A 12,500-nucleotide genomic window follows, 5' to 3' on the forward strand; every position below is an offset into this window, starting at 1 on the left:
GCCCGCATGCCTTGCTACGGCGTTGCCCAACATGCCATGCCACGGCCTCGGCCCGCATGACATGCCACGGCCTCGGCCCGCATGACATGCCACGGCCTCGGCCCGCATGCCATGCCACGGCCTCGGCCCGCATGCCATGCCACGGCCTCGGCCCGCATGCCTTGCCACGGCGTTGCCCAACATGCCACGCCACGGTCTCGGCCCGCATGCCATGCCATGCCACGGCCCGCATGTCTTTGCCACGGCGTTGCCAAACATGCCATGCCACGGCCTCGACCAGCATGCCATGCCACGGCGTCGCCCAACATGCCATGCCACGGCCACGGCCCGCATGCCATGCCACGGCCTCGGCCCGCATGACATGCCACGGCCTCGGCCCGCATGACATGCCACGGCCTCGGCCCGCATGCCATGCCACGGCCTCGGCCCGCATGCCATGCCACGGCCTCGGCCCGCATGCCTTGCCACGGCCACGGCCCGCATGCCATGCCACGGCCTCGGCCCGCATGCCTTGCTACGGCGTTGCCCAACATGCCATGCCACGGCCTCGGCCCGCATGCCTTGCCACCGCGTTGCCCAGCATGCCATGCCACCGCGTTGCCCGTGGTGCCATGCCTTAGCCTTGGCCAACATGTCGAGCCACGGCCTTGGCCAACATGTCGAGCCACGGCCTCGGCCCGCATGCCTTGCTACGGCGTCGCCCAACATGCCATGCCACGGCCTCGGCCCGCATGCCTTGCTACCGCGTTGCCCAGCATGCCATGCCACCGCGTTGACCGGCGTGCCATGCCTTAGCCTTGGCCAACATGTCGAGCCACGGCCTGGGCCAAACTTGCCATGACACGGCCTCGGCCCGCATGCCATGCCACGGCCTCGGCCCGCATGACATGCCACGGCCTCGGCCCGCATGCCTTGCTACGGCGTCGCCCAACATTCCATGCCACGGCCTCGGCCCGCATGCCAAGCCACGGCCTCGGCCCGCATGACATGCCACGGCCTCGGCCCGCATGCCTTGCCACGACGTCGCCCAACTTGCCATGCCACGGCCTCGGCCCGCATGCCATGCCACGGCCTCGGCTCGCATGACATGCCACGGCCTCGGCCCGCATGCCTTGCTACGGCGTCGCCCAACATGCCATGCCACGGCCTCGGCCCGCATGCCATGCCACGGCCTCGGCCCGCATGACATGCCACGGCCTCGGACCGCATGCCTTGCTACGGCGTCGCCCAACATGCCATGCCACGGCCCCGGCCCGCATGCCTTGCCACCGCGTTGCCCGGCATGCCATGCCACCGCGTTGCCCGGCGTGCCATGCCTTAGCCTTGGCCAACATGTCGTGCCACGGCCTCGGCCCGCATGCCATGCCATGCCACGGCCCGCATGTCTTGCCACGGCGTTGCAAACATGCCATGCCACGGCCTCGGCCCGCATGCCTTGCTACGGCGTCGCCCAACATGCCATGCCACGGCCTCGGTCAGCATGCCATGCCATGGCACCGCCTTGTCCAGCACGCCGTGCCGCAGCGTTGGCCAGCATGCCTTGGCCGGCATGCCATGCCAATGCCTTGGGCCAACATGGCGTGCCACGGGCTGGGCCATGCTGGTCCGTTGCCCGGCATGCCACGGCCGTGGCGGCATGGCAAGCCACGGCCTCGGCCAGCATGCCATGCCCCGGCCTCGCCCAGCATGCCATGGCACGGTCTTGGTCAGCATGCCATGCCATGGCACCGCCTTGTGCAACGTTGGCCAGCATGCCTTGGCCGGCATGCCATGCCAATGCCTTGGGCCAACATGGCGTGCCACGGGCTGGGCGAGCATGGCATGCCACGGGCTGGGCGAGCATGCCACGCCACGGCCTTGGCTAGCAGCAAGGCATGCCACGGCCTCGGCGAGCATGCCATGCCATGCCAAGGCCAAGGCCAAGGCCAAAGCCAAGGCCAAGGCAGTGGGCAAGGCCAAGTCCCTGTGCAAGGCATGGCCAAGGCCAAGGCCATGGCATGCCACCGCCTCGATCGATCTTTTTGAACATGATTCTTTTATAATCTTACCCAAACCGTGCAACACAATTAAAAATGCACTACAATCAATTTTAAATGTCATTCCCTATTTTTTTGCAATTTTTCTGGAGCTTTTCGAATTTTTAAAGCCCTTATTTGGCATAAAAAAATCAAAATAAAATAAAAAAAATGAAAAAAATAATTTAATAATTTCTATAATTACTAGTGAATCATCCTTTAATTATGGGAATTTTTCCATAATTTTTTGACCATTTTTATTAATTTTTATTATTTTTTAAGTATTAATATCGAAATAAATTAAAATAAAATATTTTCGGTAAAAAAATATTTTTTTTAATTTTTTTTATGGTGTATTAAATTATTTCCTACAACTTTCATGTTGAAAGTTTTGGCAAAAAACCATTACTTTTTAAAAAAACCCCATTATGACTCCTCGAACATGCTTGATGTTTCCTCCTGCCAGACTGAAAAGGGCTTAACAGGCTATTATAAGGGGGGGGCACCTCCCTTGCCCAGGGCAAGGCAGTGGCAGGTACGCCCCATGTTGGGCGCGGCCTGGGCTGCGGCCTTGGGTTACATGCACTGCGGCTCGACCGCGGCCTGGGCTGCGGCCTGGGGCGGCTCGGCCGCGGCCTTGGGCGGCCTGGACCGCGGCCTTGGGCGGCCTTGCGCGGCCTGGGCGCGGCCTTGGGCGGCCTGGGCGCGGCCTTGCGCGGCCTGGGCGCGGCCTTGGGCAGCATGGCGTGGTATCCGCGCGGGCGTGGGCGGCCTGGCATGCGCGCGGCATGGGCAGCACGGCATGGCATGCGCACGGCCTGGGCGGCCTGGCATGCAGCCGGCCTGGCATGCCCGCGGCGTGGGCAGCACGGCATGGCATGCGCACGGCCTGGGCGGCCTGGCATGCAGCCGGCCTGGCATGCCCGCGGCGTGGGCAGCACGGCATGGCATGCGCACGGCCTGGGCGGCCTGGCATGCAGCTGGCCTGGGCAGCACGGCATGGCATGCGCACGGCCTGGGCGGCCTGGCATGCAGCCGGCCAGGGCAGCCTGGCCTGGCATGCCCGCGGCGTGGGCAGCGTGGCCTGTGCGAATACCGCGCGCGTGGTCTTTTGACCACGGTGCGCGTGTTGCGCGCATGGTCGCGCACGCCTTTGCACGCCTTCGCACGCAACGCACGTCTAGTGATAAGAACCGCAGCCAAGGCAGCCCAGCCCCAAGGCCATGGCCAGCAGCATGGCATGCCACGGCCAAGGCAGGCCAGCCAAAGCCAGCAGCATGCCATGCCAAGGCCAAGGCCAGCAGCATGCCATGCCACGGCCAAGGCAGCCCAGCCAAAGCCAGCAGCATGCCATGCCAAGGCCAAGGCCAGCAGCATGCCATGCCACGGCCAAGGCAGCCCAGCCAAAGCCAGCAGCTTGCCATGCCAAGGCCAAGGCCAGCAGCATGCCATGCCACGGCCAAGGCAGCCCAGCCAAAGCCAGCAGCATGCCATGCCAAGGCCTAGGCCAGCAGCATGCCATGCCACGGCCAAGGCAGGCCTGCCAAAGCCAGCAGCATGCCATGCCAAGGCCAAGGCCAGCAGCATGCCATGCCACGGCCAAGGCAGCCCAGCCAAGGCCAGCAGCATGCCATGCCACGGCCAAGGCAGCCCAGCCAAAGCCAGCAGCTTGCCATGCCAAGGCCAAGGCCAGCAGCATGCCATGCCACGGCCAAGGCAGCCCAGCCAAAGCCAGCAGCATGCCATGCCAAGGCCAAGGCCAGCAGCATGCCATGCCACGGCCAAGGCAGCCCAGCCAAAGCCAGCAGCATGCCATGCCAAGGCCTAGGCCAGCAGCATGCCATGCCACGGCCAAGGCAGGCCTGCCAAAGCCAGCAGCATGCAATGCCAAGGCGAAGGCAGCCCAGCCAAAGCCAGCAGCATGCCATGCCAAGGCCAAGGCCAGCAGAATGCCATGCCACGGCCAAGGCAGGCCAGCCAAAGCCAGCAGCATGCCATGCCAAGGCCAAGGCCAGCAGCATGCCATGCCACGGCCAAGGCAGCCCAGGCAAAGCCAGCAGCATGCCATGCCAAGGCCTAGGCCAGCAGCATGCCATGCCACGGCCAAGGCAGGCCAGCCAAAGCCAGCAGCATGCCATGCCAAGGCCAAGGCCAGCAGCATGCCATGCCACGGCCAAGGCAGCCCAGCCAAAGCCAGCAGCATGCCAGGCCAAGGCCTTGGCCAGCAGCATGCCATGCCACGGCCAAGGCAGGCCTGCCAAAGCCAGCAGCATGCCATGCCAAGGCCAAGGCCAGCAGCATGCCATGCCACGGCCAAGGCAGCCCAGCCAAAGCCAGCAGCATGCCATGCCAAGGCCTAGGCCAGCAGCATGCCATGCCACGGCCAAGGCAGCCCAGCCAAAGCCAGCAGCATGCCATGCCAAGGCCAAGGCCAGCAGCATGCCATGCCACGGCCAAGGCAGCCCAGCCAAAGCCAGCAGCATGCCATGCCAAGGCCTAGGCCAGCAGCATGCCATGCCACGGCCAAGGCAGCCCAGCCAAAGCCAGCAGCATGCCATGCCAAGGCCAAGGCCAGCAGCATGCCATGCCACGGCCAAGGCAGCCCAGCCAAAGCCAGCAGCATGCCATGCCAAGGCCAAGGCCAGCAGCATGGCATGCGCACGGCCTGGGCGGCCTGGCATGCAGCCGGCCTGGCATGCCCGCGGCGTGGGCAGCACGGCATGGCATGCGCACGGCCTGGGCGGCCTGGCATGCAGCTGGCCTGGGCAGCACGGCATGGCATGCGCACGGCCTGGGCGGCCTGGCATGCAGCCGGCCAGGGCAGCCTGGCCTGGCATGCCCGCGGCGTGGGCAGCGTGGCCTGTGCGAATACCGCGCGCGTGGTCTTTTGACCACGGTGCGCGTGTTGCGCGCATGGTCGCGCACGCCTTTGCACGCCTTCGCACGCAACGCACGTCTAGTGATAAGAACCGCAGCCAAGGCAGCCCAGCCCCAAGGCCATGGCCAGCAGCATGGCATGCCACGGCCAAGGCAGGCCAGCCAAAGCCAGCAGCATGCCATGCCAAGGCCAAGGCCAGCAGCATGCCATGCCACGGCCAAGGCAGCCCAGCCAAAGCCAGCAGCATGCCATGCCAAGGCCAAGGCCAGCAGCATGCCATGCCACGGCCAAGGCAGCCCAGCCAAAGCCAGCAGCTTGCCATGCCAAGGCCAAGGCCAGCAGCATGCCATGCCACGGCCAAGGCAGCCCAGCCAAAGCCAGCAGCATGCCATGCCAAGGCCAAGGCCAGCAGCATGCCATGCCACGGCCAAGGCAGCCCAGCCAAAGCCAGCAGCATGCCATGCCAAGGCCTAGGCCAGCAGCATGCCATGCCACGGCCAAGGCAGGCCTGCCAAAGCCAGCAGCATGCCATGCCAAGGCCAAGGCCAGCAGCATGCCATGCCACGGCCAAGGCAGCCCAGCCAAAGCCAGCAGCATGCCATGTCAAGGCCTAGGCCAGCAGCATGCCATGCCACGGCCAAGGCAGCCCAGCCAAAGCCAGCAGCTTGCCATGCCAAGGCCAAGGCCAGCAGCATGCCATGCCACGGCCAAGGCAGCCCAGCCAAAGCCAGCAGCATGCCATGCCAAGGCCAAGGCCAGCAGCATGCCATGCCACGGCCAAGGCAGCCCAGCCAAGGCCAGCAGCATGCCATGCCACGGCCAAGGCAGCCCAGCCAAAGCCAGCAGCTTGCCATGCCAAGGCCAAGGCCAGCAGCATGCCATGCCACGGCCAAGGCAGCCCAGCCAAAGCCAGCAGCATGCCATGCCAAGGCCAAGGCCAGCAGCATGCCATGCCACGGCCAAGGCAGCCCAGCCAAAGCCAGCAGCATGCCATGCCAAGGCCAAGGCCAGCAGCATGCCATGCCACGGCCAAGGCAGCCCAGCCAAAGCCAGCAGCATGCCATGCCAAGGCCTAGGCCAGCAGCATGCCATGCCACGGCCAAGGCAGGCCTGCCAAAGCCAGCAGCATGCCATGCCAAGGCCAAGGCCAGCAGCATGCCATGCCACGGCCAAGGCAGCCCAGCCAAAGCCAGCAGCATGCCATGCCAAGGCCTAGGCCAGCAGCATGCCATGCCACGGCCAAGGCAGCCCAGCCAAAGCCAGCAGCATGCCATGCCAAGGCCAAGGCCAGCAGCATGCCATGCCACGGCCAAGGCAGCCCAGCCAAGGCCAGCAGCATGCCATGCCACGGCCAAGGCAGCCCAGCCAAAGCCAGCAGCTTGCCATGCCAAGGCCAAGGCCAGCAGCATGCCATGCCACGGCCAAGGCAGCCCAGCCAAAGCCAGCAGCATGCCATGCCAAGGCCAAGGCCAGCAGCATGCCATGCCACGGCCAAGGCAGCCCAGCCAAAGCCAGCAGCATGCCATGCCAAGGCCTAGGCCAGCAGCATGCCATGCCACGGCCAAGGCAGGCCTGCCAAAGCCAGCAGCATGCAATGCCAAGGCGAAGGCAGCCCAGCCAAAGCCAGCAGCATGCTATGCCAAGGCCAAGGCCAGCAGAATGCCATGCCACGGCCAAGGCCGGCCAGCCAAAGCCAGCAGCATGCCATGCCAAGGCCAAGGCCAGCAGCATGCCATGCCACGGCCAAGGCAGCCCAGGCAAAGCCAGCAGCATGCCATGCCAAGGCCTAGGCCAGCAGCATGCCATGCCACGGCCAAGGCAGGCCAGCCAAAGCCAGCAGCATGCCATGCCAAGGCCAAGGCCAGCAGCATGCCATGCCACGGCCAAGGCAGCCCAGCCAAAGCCAGCAGCATGCCAGGCCAAGGCTTTGGCCAGCAGCATGCCATGCCACGGCCAAGGCAGGCCTGCCAAAGCCAGCAGCATGCCATGCCAAGGCCAAGGCCAGCAGCATGCCATGCCACGGCCAAGGCAGCCCAGCCAAAGCCAGCATCATGCCATGCCAAGGCCTAGGCCAGCAGCATGCCATGCCACGGCCAAGGCAGCCCAGCCAAAGCCAGCAGCATGCCATGCCAAGGCCAAGGCCAGCAGCATGCCATGCCACGGCCAAGGCAGCCCAGCCAAAGCCAGCAGCATGCCATGCCAAGGCCTAGGCCAGCAGCATGCCATGCCACGGCCAAGGCAGCCCAGCCAAAGCCAGCAGCATGCCATGCCAAGGCCAAGGCCAGCAGCATGCCATGCCACGGCCAAGGCAGCCCAGCCAAAGCCAGCAGCATGCCATGCCAAGGCCTAGGCCAGCAGCATGCCATGCCACGGCCAAGGCAGCCCAGCCAAAGCCAGCAGCATGCCATGCCATGGCCTAGGCCAGCGGCATGCCATGCCACGGCCAAGGCAGGCCAGCCAAAGCCAGCAGCATGCCATGCCAAGGCCTAGGCCAGCAGCATGCCATGCCACGGCCAAGGCAGGCCAGCCAAAGCCAGCAACATGCCATGCCAAGGCCAAGGCCAGCAGCATGCCATGCCACGGCCAACGCAGCCCAGCCAAAGCCGGCGGCATGCCATGCCAAGGCCAAGGCCAGCAGCATGCCATGCCACGACCAAGGCTGCCAGCCAAAGCCAGCCGCATGCCATGCCAAGGCCTAGGCCAGCAGCATGCCATGCCACGGCCAAGGCAGCCCAGCCAAAGCCAGCAGCATGCCATGCCAAGGCCTAGGCCAGCAGCATGCCATGCCACGGCCAAGGCAGCCCAGCCAAGGCCAGCAGCATGCCATGCCACGGCCAAGGCAGCCCAGCCAAAGCCAGCAGCTTGCCATGCCAAGGCCAAGGCCAGCAGCATGCCATGCCACGGCCAAGGCAGCCCAGCCAAAGCCAGCAGCATGCCATGCCAAGGCCAAGGCCAGCAGCATGCCATGCCACGGCCAAGGCAGCCCAGCCAAAGCCAGCAGCATGCCATGCCAAGGCCAAGGCCAGCAGCATGCCATGCCACGGCCAAGGCAGCCCAGCCAAAGCCAGCAGCATGCCATGCCAAGGCCTAGGCCAGCAGCATGCCATGCCACGGCCAAGGCAGGCCTGCCAAAGCCAGCAGCATGCCATGCCAAGGCCAAGGCCAGCAGCATGCCATGCCACGGCCAAGGCAGCCCAGCCAAAGCCAGCAGCATGCCATGCCAAGGCCTAGGCCAGCAGCATGCCATGCCACGGCCAAGGCAGCCCAGGCAAAGCCAGCAGCATGCCATGCCAAGGCCAAGGCCAGCAGAATGCCATGCCACGGCCAAGGCAGGCCAGCCAAAGCCAGCAGCATGCCATGCCAAGGCCAAGGCCAGCAGCATGCCATGCCACGGCCAAGGCAGCCCAGGCAAAGCCAGCAGCATGCCATGCCAAGGCCTAGGCCAGCAGCATGCCATGCCACGGCCAAGGCAGGCCAGCCAAAGCCAGCAGCATGCCATGCCAAGGCCAAGGCCAGCAGCATGCCATGCCACGGCCAAGGCAGCCCAGCCAAAGCCAGCAGCATGCCAGGCCAAGGCCTTGGCCAGCAGCATGCCATGCCACGGCCAAGGCAGGCCTGCCAAAGCCAGCAGCATGCCATGCCAAGGCCAAGGCCAGCAGCATGCCATGCCACGGCCAAGGCAGCCCAGCCAAAGCCAGCAGCATGCCATGCCAAGGCCTAGGCCAGCAGCATGCCATGCCACGGCCAAGGCAGCCCAGCCAAAGCCAGCAGCATGCCATGCCAAGGCCAAGGCCAGCAGCATGCCATGCCACGGCCAAGGCAGCCCAGCCAAAGCCAGCAGCATGCCATGCCAAGGCCTAGGCCAGCAGCATGCCATGCCACGGCCAAGGCAGCCCAGCCAAAGCCAGCAGCATGCCATGCCAAGGCCAAGGCCAGCAGCATGCCATGCCACGGCCAAGGCAGCCCAGCCAAAGCCAGCAGCATGCCATGCCAAGGCCTAGGCCAGCAGCATGCCATGCCACGGCCAAGGCAGCCCAGCCAAAGCCAGCAGCATGCCATGCCAAGGCCAAGGCCAGCAGCATGCCATGCCACGGCCAAGGCAGCCCAGCCAAAGCCAGCAGCATGCCATGCCAAGGCCTTGGCCAGCAGCATGCCATGCCACGGCCAAGGCAGCCCAGCCAAAGCCAGCAACATGCCATGCCAAGGCCAAGGCCAGCAGCATGCCATGCCACGGCCAAGGCAGCCCAGCCAAAGCCAGCAGCATGCCATGCCAAGGCCTAGGCCAGCAGCATGCCATGCCACGGCCAAGGCAGGCCTGCCAAAGCCAGCAGCATGCCATGCCAAGGCCAAGGCCAGCAACATGCCATGCCACGGCCAAGGCAGCCCAGCCAAAGCCAGCAGCATGCCATGCCAAGGCCTAGGCCAGCAGCATGCCATGCCACGGCCAAGGCAGCCCAGCCAAAGCCAGCAGCATGCCATGCCAAGGCCTAGGCCAGCAGCATGCCATGCCACGGCCAAGGCAGCCCAGCCAAAGCCAGCAGCATGCCATGCCAAGGCCAAGGCCAGCAGCATGCCATGCCACGGCCAAGGCAGCCCAGCCAAAGCCAGCAGCATGCCATGCCAAGGCCTAGGCCAGCAGCATGCCATGGCACGGCCAAGGCAGGCCTGCCAAAGCTAGCAGCATGCCATGTCAAGGCCAAGGCCAGCAGCATGCCATGCCACGGCCAAGGCAGCCCAGCCAAAGCCAGCAGCATGCCATGCCATGGCCTAGGCCAGCAGCATGCCATGCCACGGCCAACGCAGGCCAGCCAAAGCCAGCAGCATGCCATGCCAAGGCCTAGGCCAGCAGCATGCCATGCCACGGCCAAGGCAGGCCAGCCAAAGCCAGCAGCATGCCATGCCAAGGCCAAGGCCAGCAGCATGCCATGCCACGGCCAACGCAGCCCAGCCAAAGCCGGCGGCATGCCATGCCAAGGCCAAGGCCAGCAGCATGCCATGCCACGACCAAGGCTGCCAGCCAAAGCCAGCAGCATGCCATGCCAAGCCCTAGGCCAGCAGCATGCCATGCCACGGCCAAGGCAGCCCAGCCAAAGCCAGCAGCATGCCATGCCAAGGCCTAGGCCAGCAGCATGCCATGCCACGGCCAAGGCAGCCCAGCCAAAGCCAGCAGCATGCCATGCCAAGGCCAAGGCCAGCAGCATGGCATGCCACGGCCAAGGCACCCCAGCCAAAGCCAGCAGCATGCCATGCCAAGGCCAAGGCCAGCAGCATGCCATGCCACGGCCAAGGCAGCCCAGCCAAAGCCGCCAGCATGCCATGCCAAGGCCAAGGCCAAGGCCAGCAGCATGCCATGCCACGGCCAAGGCCAAGGCCAAGGCAGCCCATCCGAAGCCAGCAACATTCCATGGCAAGGCCAACGCAGCCCAGCCAAAGCCGGCGGCATGCCATGCCAAGGCCAAGGCCAGCCGCATGTCTTGCCACGGCCTTGTCCCGCAGCGTGGCGTGCCTTTGCCTTGGGCTAGAACATCGCATGCCACGCCCTTGGCAAGCAATCCTGTCCCTCGTGTAATTGCCATTTGGTTTGGCTTTGACTTACGTATATGTTGCCCTGCGAAATGCTTGTCCCTCGGGTAATAGCCGTTTGGTTGCCTTTGACTTGCGAACCCGTTGCTAGTGCTTTCCCCAGTGGAAGCTTGTTGGGAAAAGTATGTCCCTCGGAAGTTGCCTGTTGCGTTTGTTATTTGCATTCGAGCTATCCGATGCTTGCTGGGTTTCTCTAAGAGTTTTTGCACGTTCGTCGGGCTTTTTAATTATTTATTTACTCATAAAAATTATAATAAAATAAATTAAAAATAAAAAAATAATTAAAAAAATTACTATAATTACTAGTGCCTCATCTTATAATTGTTGGAATTTTTCTAGAATTTTTTGAGTATTTTTAGTAATTTTTATTATTTTTTAAGTATTAAAATTGAAATAAATTAAAATAAAATATTCCGGTGGCCAAATATTTTTTTATAATTTTTTTTATGGTGTATTAAATTATTTCATACAACTTTCATGTTGAAAGTTTTGGCAAAAAACCATTACTTTTTAAAAAAACCCCATTATGACTCCTCGAACATGCTTGATGTTTCCTCCTGCCAGATTGAAAAGGGCTTAACAGGCTATTATAAGGGGGGGGCACCTCCCTTAAGGCTGGCCAGCATGGCCAGGCCACAGGCCACGCCTATGCCTAGGCGGGCGCTTGGCACATGCCATCGCTTGGCTTGTGGCATTGGCTTGTGGCATCGAAACTACATAGCCAAGCACGGGATGCGTCAAGCATGTCATGCCACGGCCTTGGCCAGCAGCATGCCATGCCACGGCCTTGGCCAGCAGCATGCCATGCCACGGCCTTGGCCAGCAGCATGCCATGCCACGGCCTTGGCCAGCAGCATGCCATGCCACGGCCTTGGCCAGCAACATGGCATGCCAAAGCCTTGGCCAGCAGCACGCCATGCCCCGGCCTTGGCAAGCTTGTCATGCCACGGCCATGGCCAGCAGCGTGCTATGCCCCGGCCTTGGCCAGCAGCTTGCCATGCCACGACCTTGGCCAGCAGCTTGCCATGCCCCGGCCTTGGCCAGCATGTCATGCCACGGCCTTGGCCAGCAGCATGCCATGCCACGGCCTTGGCCAGCAACATGGCATGCCGCGGCCTTGGCCGGCAGCATGGCATGCCGCGGCCTTGGCCGGCAGCATGCCATGCCGCGGCCTTTGCCGGCAGCATGCCATGCCGCGGCCTTTGCCAGCAGCATGGCAAGCCCAAGCCTTGGTCAGCAGCAGCATGCCATGCCAATGCCTTGGCCAGCAGCATGCCTTGCCACGGCCTCGTCCAGCAGCATGGCATGCCACGCCACGGCCTCGGCCATCAGCATGCCTTGCCACGGCCTCGGCCATCAGCATGCCTTGCCACGGCCTTGTCCAGCAGCATGGCATGCCCGGCCTTGGCCAGCAGCATGTCATGCCACGGCCTTGGCAAGCATGCCAAGCCATGGCCTTGGCAAGCATGCCATGTCCCTCGGGTAATTGTACAAGTTGCCTTGCGAAATGCATGTCCCTCGGTTAAATTGCCATTTGGTTGGCTTTGGCGTGCGAACGAGTTGCCTGTGCTTTCCTTGTGGAAGCTTGTTGCGAGAAGTATGTCCCTCGAAAGTTGCCTGTTGCGTTTGTTATTTGCATTCGCGCTAACCGGTGCTTGCTCGGCCTCTCTAAATGTTTTCGCGCGTTCGTCGGGCTTCTTGGTCCTTCGGGGGGTGATTCGTTTTGGGGGGCTGGTGCACAGTGTACGTCGTGGCGCGTGAGTTGTGTTCGGTTTGTGCGAGTTGGACGGATCCCTGCCTGTGCAGCGAACTCCACTGGTGCATTCCTCCATGTCCCTCGGGTTGTCTTCGACTCGCCTTCGGGTTGCTTGCGCTTCCCTAGTGGAAGGTGCCTTGCGAAAAGCGTGTCCCTCGGGTAATTGCCATTTGGTTGGCTTTGACGTTCGAACGAGTTGCCTATGCTTTCCTAGTGGAAGCTTGTTGCGAAAAGTATGTCCCTCGAAAGTTGCCTGTTGCGCTTGTTA

This window comes from Camellia sinensis, unplaced genomic scaffold (genome assembly GCF_055761805.1).
Source record: "Camellia sinensis isolate YWXY unplaced genomic scaffold, ASM5576180v1 Unanchor6, whole genome shotgun sequence".
Taxonomy (NCBI): Eukaryota; Viridiplantae; Streptophyta; class Magnoliopsida; order Ericales; family Theaceae; genus Camellia; species Camellia sinensis.